Genomic DNA, 8416 nt, shown 5'->3' on the forward strand with positions numbered 1-8416 from the left:
AGGTTTGGGTAAGAGTGCAAAACAGTGATATCAACACCCCAGCTCTCCAACCATCGCAGGCTGTAGGTGTGCAAGGCAGTATCTAAACAAAGAGCCTGCAGCCTCCAGAAGGTCAGCCAGAAACCACGCTTGGTTGCCAACAGCAAAAAAGTATTTGGGGCCAACCAGGTAGCAAATACCATCCAAACAGGCTCTTACTAACTGGGAGGCAGAGAGGAGCACGCAAGCCCCACTATGGTACTAGTGATGGTGGTGATGATAGGCAAGGCTGAGGTGAAAGTCCCAAACCATGAGTCAGAGGGATGGGGAGAATCTGCCCCAAGCAGCTGCAGCCCTCAGACACATGTGGGCTGAGTGCTTCTTGATTACAGATAATTCAATTCATGTGGGGATGAGGAGGGAAAAACAATAAAATGAGTTTCAGAAAGGGCTGGGTTTCTATGTTCTGGTCTTGTAGTTGGTGGCCTGGGAGATGTTTTGGGTGCTGGAAGGTAGGGCTGCTTCTGGAACCTCTGTAGGTATATGAAAATATTTTTCCTAGTTGGTTGGGTTTTAGAATCCTAATTTGCATTGCAAGCACTTCTACTTTGTGGGGGGTTTTTTTGTGTGTGGGTTTTTGGTTTTCTTTGTTTTTTGCTTTTTGCCTCCAAGCATCCTGAGGAATGAAAATGGGTGTTTTTGAGCTGCGCTAATTTTAGTCTAATTTCAGACAGATTGGTAAAGTAAGATCAGAGTTGCATCTATGACAGTTCTAATGAAAATAAAGGTACGGACAACAAAATGTTACGGAACTGGATAAGGCTTTTTGACTGCTGCCATTACAGTTGATAGTTATATTCAGTCACTTCAAATTCTATTGATTTATCTTTTCCCAAGCACTCCACCCTAAACTTATTTCTCGTTTCAAGAAATCAATGCTACGGATCCTTTGACACAAGGCATGCAGCATTCTGCCACTGTATGTATTCCATGATGGAAGGAGCTGCATGTTCTTCTTTTTCTTAGTTCTTTCATCTTGAAAACAAACCAAACAATCTCTGTTCCTTATAAAAGTACAGATCTGGGAAAAACTTCCTGCCCTTGATTTTTCCGCATTGTATCATCTGTGCTGATGCCTGCTTTGCTCTGGAGAACTTTTTCCCCAAAATGCTTCTGTTGGTGAGCAGTAGTTATGAACGTGCTTTCAGGCTCACCTAACAAATGGAATTTTTTTCTTGTTTTTTTTCTTCCCATTCTGCCTTTCTGGTGCAGGTGGAAAATTGTATTTTGCCATTTTGTCCAGGGAATGAAGGCACAGGTTTAGCATGGGCAAAAGCTCTGCTCTGTGTCACTGTTACCACAGCTGAGGTGGGGACAGATGTGCTGAGGTGACTGCACCAATAAAGTCTGCTTTGGGGCCATATGTGAGTGGGTGTAGAACGTACTGCCCTTTGCAGCCCTGCTGTGCCTCTGATGGGCACTTCTGCTCTTTCTGTTTGATTGGTGAGGGTCAGATATCCAGCTCCTGAGTTTCAATGCCTCCGTACTTTCTTAGTGTGTAATTGTCAAAGACTCATCTGTGCTTGAATGATGCCACTGCATTCCTCTGTCAAGAAAGCTCAAGGGAGAAGAAAAAGCAAGGTCAAATCCCTTCCCAACCCAGTGGAGATAACCCTTCTGGGAAGCTGAGGTGCTTGGGAACACCCTGGCATTGTGGATCCTGCAGTCTTTCTGGCTGATAAATAATTTAGGATTGGGTATTATGAATCCCTGGCTTTTTATGAGTAGAGAAATTTATTACAAGTACAGAAAGTCTCACCTTTATAAATAATTAAACTTGGTTACACACAGTGACTGTAGTGAATGATCTGGAACCGAAGTCAAAGAACGGAGCATTTGTCCTTTTTCGAAAGCAGGAAGAAGGGAGACAAGGGAGCAATAACAGTGTGAGTGTATACAGAGGGGTGAGTGGACTACATCACTGCTCTACATATCTCCCTGACCCAATGGATTTGTGACTACAGGTCTGTAATTGTGAGGTAAATTAATTCGGCTCAGGAGCAGGAGGGGAGGAGCGAAGCCTGCAGACAGCATCTGTATGGGTGCAACAGGTGCAAAAAGACTATTCACAGCCTTATCTCATTACAACCACCACTAAAACAGGATGCCATTAGCAGTTGTGGCACAACAGAGAACGGGAGGGCAGATAAAGAAAGGGGGGGAAAAAATATAATCAGGATTTATGTTCTCCTGTATTTGTTATCTTCCAGAAAACAGTGGCAGAATACAAATCAACCCACCCCATGCACAGACGGCTGGGATCCTTTGAGACTCTTGTTTTATGGATGAAATAAATTCAGCCAATGAGGAATGGAAGGCATTGTAAGTGGGGGGGGGGGGGGGGGGGCAAAAAACCTTTTGCATATTATTTTCTCCAGTTAAGAGCTTACAAAACAGAGTCATGCGAAGGGAGGTACTAGCTGGCTCAGTGATGGTGGTTACAGCTTTCCTCTTATCAGAAGAAATGTACAGACAAATTCTCTCCAAGGCAAAGCATTCCTGGAGAGGTCAGTAAAATAGCACATAAGGAACTTACTTGGAATTTAGGAGACCAGGTTAAAATTTTTGTTTAAATTAGCCCGAGATACAAGATCATTGAAATGCAATAGTTTCTCTTGATTTCCCAGCTCTCTCTCACATATCCTTGCCCAAGGAGGCTGTGGATGCTCCATCCCTGGAGGCATTCAAGGCCAGGCTGGATGTGGCTCTGGGCAGCCTGGTCTGGTGGTTGGCGACCCTGCATGTAGCAGGGGGTTGAAACTGGATGATCATTGTGGTCCTTTCCAACCCAGGCCATTCTATGATCTTCTATGAACTATGACTCATTTAGGGGTGGAAATGAACTGGCTAAGGAAAAGTACATGAGCAAAAGATATGTCCTGCAAGTTTCAGCAGTGGCTGCTGATCCTCTGCTTCCCAGCCTGCAGTTCTCTTCCTGAAGACAGGGTTGTATGTGCTACAGGCAAAACTGACATCTATTCCTCTCCTGAAGGATTTGGTGTCTCCATGAGAATGAGAAAAACACAGGGAGCACTGGACTGGACAGATGAGCCCCTGTTCTCACTGCTGTCTCCTGATCAGTGAGAGCGGCGTTGCAAAGCTAATCCCCACTCTGTGCTACACCTGGCAAGAAAGAGACAGCTATCAGCTGGACACAGCAGCAAGAGCTGAAATGTGGTGGAAAAGATACCTCAAATATTCCCTTTTTTGTATTCCTTTTAGTTGGATGTTAGTTGGATGACTTTTCATGCCTTTTGCTAGAATACACTGGTCTGCAAGGTGCTGTCAAGAAATTGGCCACTATAATGATATATGATATAATGGTGAGCTCCCAGCCGCAGGGCAGCAGCGATTCTTAAGGTTCCAAAACACATTGTGTCCAGAGTGTGAGTTCTCCATGTAGCTGAGCCCCAGTGTAAACCAAAGGGTGCTTTTCAGACTGGTGATGGAATTCTTAATTATGCAGCATCAAATGCAGCAGTTCTAAGGAGAAGCAAATTCTCTTCCAAATTATGCACATACATCAAAACCACCCTCTGTTCCAGAGACAAATGCCCAATCAATCTGATCTGTTTTGCCATCCACGGCAGACGCTACATCAGGCTGTTTGATCGGTTTTGATTCGTCTTTCCTCACTGTACTCAGTTAACTTGTGGTTATGCAGACCATGGGGAGGGAGCAGGACAATCTCAAATGGAGTGGAGCACCGTTGAACAAAGCCACTGTTAAATCAGATAGTTAAATATTTTTCTGCATTAGTCTTAGTAAAAACTGGAGCTACGAGGTAGGAAAAGGTCAAAGACAGGAATGAAAACGTTTTATGGTGTAGCACAGTTCATTTGCATCTGGATAGTCTGCCCATGCATAACGAAATGCAGATGGTGTCTGTATTGCAAGCTAGGTGAGATTCAGGGGAAAAGCAAAGCTGATTTTGTGTCAGTGTTTGCAAGGATTCCCTTGCATTTGCGGGTGATGGATTCAGAGGGAGCTGTAATTTACAGCCCTGTCTCCTGGGCAGCACTTCAGGAGGAAGGAGAACAAGCATCTAGCCTCGGCTCATGGCAAAACTTGCTTCCAAAACGTGAGAGGCAGAGCCACAGAGGGGTTCTCAGCAGAACCAGCTGTGAGAGGAGGATCAGTTGCAAAGCTTAAAGCAAAGCCACAGCCATCTGAGTTCAGATGGTGCCTGGCTTACAGGGCACAGTAAAGGCAGTGCTCCTGTCACAGTACTGGGGCTCCTCCAGTGCTCTGTGCACACAGAGGAGAGAGATAATGGCTGAAAGAAATTCTGTGTCTTCAATAATCTTTACAGAGATCTGATTCTCTATTACGTTGCTCTGAGTTATGTGATGCACAGAAGAAAGATTGGGTTCCCTTACTCTTCTATGCCTCCAAACCCAGCTGAAATGGTTTGGTTTTTTTTCCCCTCTTTGCTTAATGGAAAAGGTGCTTAACAGTAGTTTCAAGATTAGGAAGGAAATAAGTATTTAAAAAAGAAACGTATTCCTCTTGGGTCACTACTAAAAGCTGTTTCATTATTGCCTAAAACCAATGGAAAGAAAGCCAGCATGTCCTCAAGACTCCTAATACAGCATCGGATCTAATTGAATCTTTTGCATCTATTTTTAATGAGCAGCTCGTTTGTTTAATGTGATGGCTACATGGTTATGAGTTTGTTCCCTACTTAGGACATACAGCTTCTAATGCAGTGATATTTAATTTTTATCTCTCAAGGAATTATGCGAAACAGGCTGCCGAGATTGAAAAAACAATGATTTATTCCTGGTCAAACAGATTGCAGAGCAGCACAGGCCTTGTCTACCTTGGTGATGTTCCCATTGCTACAGTGTGAAGCCCTCAGGAGCTCACTGATTGCTTCAGCACTGTGTCCTGCCTGCTCCACTCCTGGGCTGTGGCAGAGCACGAGTAGAGTGGCTGGGGAACAGCATCACACTGTTGATGTGAATTACTGGAGAATTACCATTATTTCCAGCACAGCTACAGTGTAATCCCCACAAATAACTGTACAGCTGATTCACATAAACCCTGTTATTGTCCTTCAGATGTTTTCTGGCTGTGGTTGTGAGGGGTTCTGTAGGTGTGCATTAACAAAATTAAAGCTTTATGTTTAGCCAAAGTCAGAAATCCCACTGATACCACTGATCCAACCCTTGCTGGTTTATTCACACAAGACAGACTCCATTTAAGAGAAAGCACAAATGAGTAAGAAGCCTTTAGCCACTGAAATTCCAGGGGATGCACAGGGCTTCAGCCTTCCCTTTGTTAGAGTGGGGCAGGATCCTGAGGGACATCCAGAGTGCTCATACAGGAGAACAGAGACCACACCAAGCTAGTGTCTGTGTAACTGTCTAGTGGGAAATAGGAACAACAAAAGCCGCTTCTATTATCCTCATGATTTGCTCCAGTGAATGATGCTGAATAGGAGTTATCTGGTTTTCGAGGTGCATATTCTGTCCTTCCACCTACCTACCAGTAAGGCACAACAGGGTAGCTCAGTCCAAAACTCTGGCTTGGACTGGAGGTAAAACATCACACTCTGTTGCTTGAATAACCCACAGTGAAGATTAGAGAAATGAACTATAAAACTGTTCCAGCTTGTCCTCAACGGATGGGAAAGTAATGAAAATATCATGAAAGACAAATGGTAAAGTTAGTTTAAAACTGATTTAATGAAAATAACAGAGGATGAGTGTTCGTTGCGCACTACTGATTTATATTTTCTATATTTCAGCCTTCATAACCAAATTCTGTCTCGTTAGCCATTAGAAGTTTAATACAGGGTTATGCATTCTATCACAATCCAAGCAGCTTTCAATACTTTGAAGGAGCACAGCGCTGCATTTTGAAAGATTAGCAAGGGCGTCCTTGGCTGGATTCTTGCATATTAAAATGTGATCTTCAAACCCAAGTTTTTCTTGTGGGATGAGGAGATGGGGAATAATTCAAACCCTCTCTCCCTTTTTTTCTTTCATTGAACTTGGCTTGACGTAAAACTATACCAAACTTGGAACAAAAGGGATAACGGTTTACAAAGAATTAGCTGTGAAATGAGTGGATCTTGTGAAGATGAAACTTTCCAAAATTAGCTGAGGTTGGTTTTGTTGTTATTTTTTTTTTTCTTTTGTTAATTCTATATTCTTTGTCTTTCAGCTGCTTGCGGATTCTAGAAGGAACAAGATAATTTTTCCCACTTCTTCCTCTCAATGTTTTCCATCGCATAAATAATACATACAAATAGCAATATTGGTTTTATTTGAAGGGAAAAAAAAGAAAGAAGTGGAATCTGCCTTGGAGTCAGAGCCAGGCTGGAGGCAGCCACGATGAGGATGAGGGTGATGCACCACAACGAAGGCCTCATGTTCCATAGTGAGAACCACAAAGCGGCCACACCATCCTCAGCCAGACGTGCTGGAGGAACACCAGTTAAGAAATACACGTGGATGCACAACCTTTTAGGTGAGCAAAAATAAGCAGAAGTCCTTTGTAAAACAGGAGGCGTAACACAAACACAGCCCTGAGCTGCCCAGAATGTCTTTGCAGTGACTCAGCGCCGAAACTGAGCCTTTGGGGCCAGATAGCTCGGTCTCCTGTGACTCATCCCCAAAACAACAGTGAGGCTGCCAGATGCAATGGGGCATTGCGACAAAGGTTCTAGGCAGCAGTGAGGAGCCTGAGAGCAATCCTCCCTCTCTTTAGAGGGAAAGGCAGCAATTTTAGGTCCCCAAAACTAACATGGGCTGCATACGCACCTGGAAAAGTGCGTGTCTTTGTTTCTGAGGGGTTGCTGCAATGGTCAACCAGGGCTAAGTGCAGCTAGCTAGTAATTTAGAGCACTAGAGCACCTGATTACAGTGACAGAGTATGGATTCAGAGCCCTGGCAGTTGACAGCAATGTCCTTAGTCTTTTTAGCTGCATAAATAAGTAAACAGACAATGCTTTCCTCCAAAACTGAATGGACATTTTCAACACATGGTCAAGGAACAGACCCCCTCTCAAAGTTACTTCCCATCCACATGTTCAGGACTCCCAAGTACCACAGGATCCTGCTCCTCATGTCTCTGCATCTTCTCTTCCACTTCTGTTGCCATAAAGCAGCTGCAAGCACTAAGTGATGTTCTGCACCACTGGTCTTCTCATGAGCAATGTGGGTTTGCCTGTCCTCAGCAACTGGAGATGTGGTATGACTTCAGTCAATTGATTTTTGATGAGGATCGCAGCCACTTACCCAGGCTGGAATTGGATGCGCTGGGAGTGTCTTGGTCCGTGAATGAACAATTGGACTAACAGTAAGGACACAAAGGCAGCAGATTCTGGGCTGTTGCAGGTAGCAGGAGCAGTCAATCACCTGCATGAAGGGTTTGTGCTACAGTAAATCCTCCTGTGCTGTGGAGTGAAACCATGCTGCTCCCAGCCCCAGCAGTAACTTGTTTCCTGATGAAACTCCACTGGCCTCTGGTTTCCCATGGGAAACCATTGCACTGTAGCTCTGTAATCTGTGATCAAAATGAAGGAACGCAACCTTGGCAAAGGGAGTGCTTTGGGATGTGAACTCCCCCAGTGCCCACTTGCTATTCTGCACTCTTACTCTGATGTATGAGCATTTAAAAAACAGACTCTTTTTGCTGGTCAGTAGCAGCTCAAAGTCTCATAGAATCACAGGATCATAGAATGGCTTAGATTGGAAGGGATCTTAGAGATAACCCCTATCATGGACAGAGTTGCCAATCACTAGATCAGGCTGCCCAGGACCCCATCCAGAGATGGGGCATCCACAACTTCCTTGGGCAGTTTTTTCCAGTGCTTCACCACCTTTATCACCAAAAGCTTTTCCTTACACCCAATCTCAATCTCCCCTCTTTTAGTTTGAAACCATTTCTCTTGTCCTATCACAACAGACCCCGCTAAAGAGTCTGGCCTTCTCTTTCTTACAGCCCCTTTAGGTACTGAAAGGCCACTCTCAGAGGCCTGTCTAGATCTCTGGGTGGCATTCTGTCCCTTGACCACAACACACAGCTTGGTGTCACCCACAAACTTGCTGTGAGTGTGCTCAATCCCACTGTTGATGTCACTGACGAAGATGTTAAAGAGTATTTGTCCCAGTAACGACTCCCAAAGGACTCCACTCATCGCTGATCTCCATCTGAACACTGAGCCATTGAGCACTACTCTCTAGGTACCATCTCACCACCAGTTCCTTGATCACAGAATGGTCCATCCATGACCATTATCCAAGACCTTGGTTCCATTGCAAACCCACTGGCAGAGGAGCCCCTCGAACAAAGCACCGCCCATGCCATAAGGGTGATTCCTTTCCTATGATGTTTGTGCCGTGCTAGGAGAAGAGTCTGGGCACAG

General features: G+C 44.6%; 1 long non-coding RNA gene across 2 annotated transcripts; it reads left to right on the plus strand.

The window, feature by feature from the left end:
- Positions 1-287: 287 nt before the first annotated feature.
- Positions 288-6860, plus strand: LOC128075212 (uncharacterized). Of its 2 annotated transcripts, none has more exons than XR_008203696.1 (4): positions 288-518; positions 1831-1925; positions 2250-2361; positions 6211-6860. It is a non-coding gene; the product is annotated as an uncharacterized LOC128075212 (long non-coding RNA). The 2 variants fall into 2 exon arrangements; XR_008203695.1 differs by lacking the exon at positions 6211-6860 and adding an exon at positions 3032-3410 and having other exon boundaries at positions 291-518.
- Positions 6861-8416: the final 1556 nt, after the last annotated feature.

This window comes from Tympanuchus pallidicinctus, unplaced genomic scaffold, assembly GCF_026119805.1.
Source record: "Tympanuchus pallidicinctus isolate F22 unplaced genomic scaffold, pur_lepc_1.0 scaffold12, whole genome shotgun sequence".
Taxonomy (NCBI): Eukaryota; Metazoa; Chordata; class Aves; order Galliformes; family Phasianidae; genus Tympanuchus; species Tympanuchus pallidicinctus.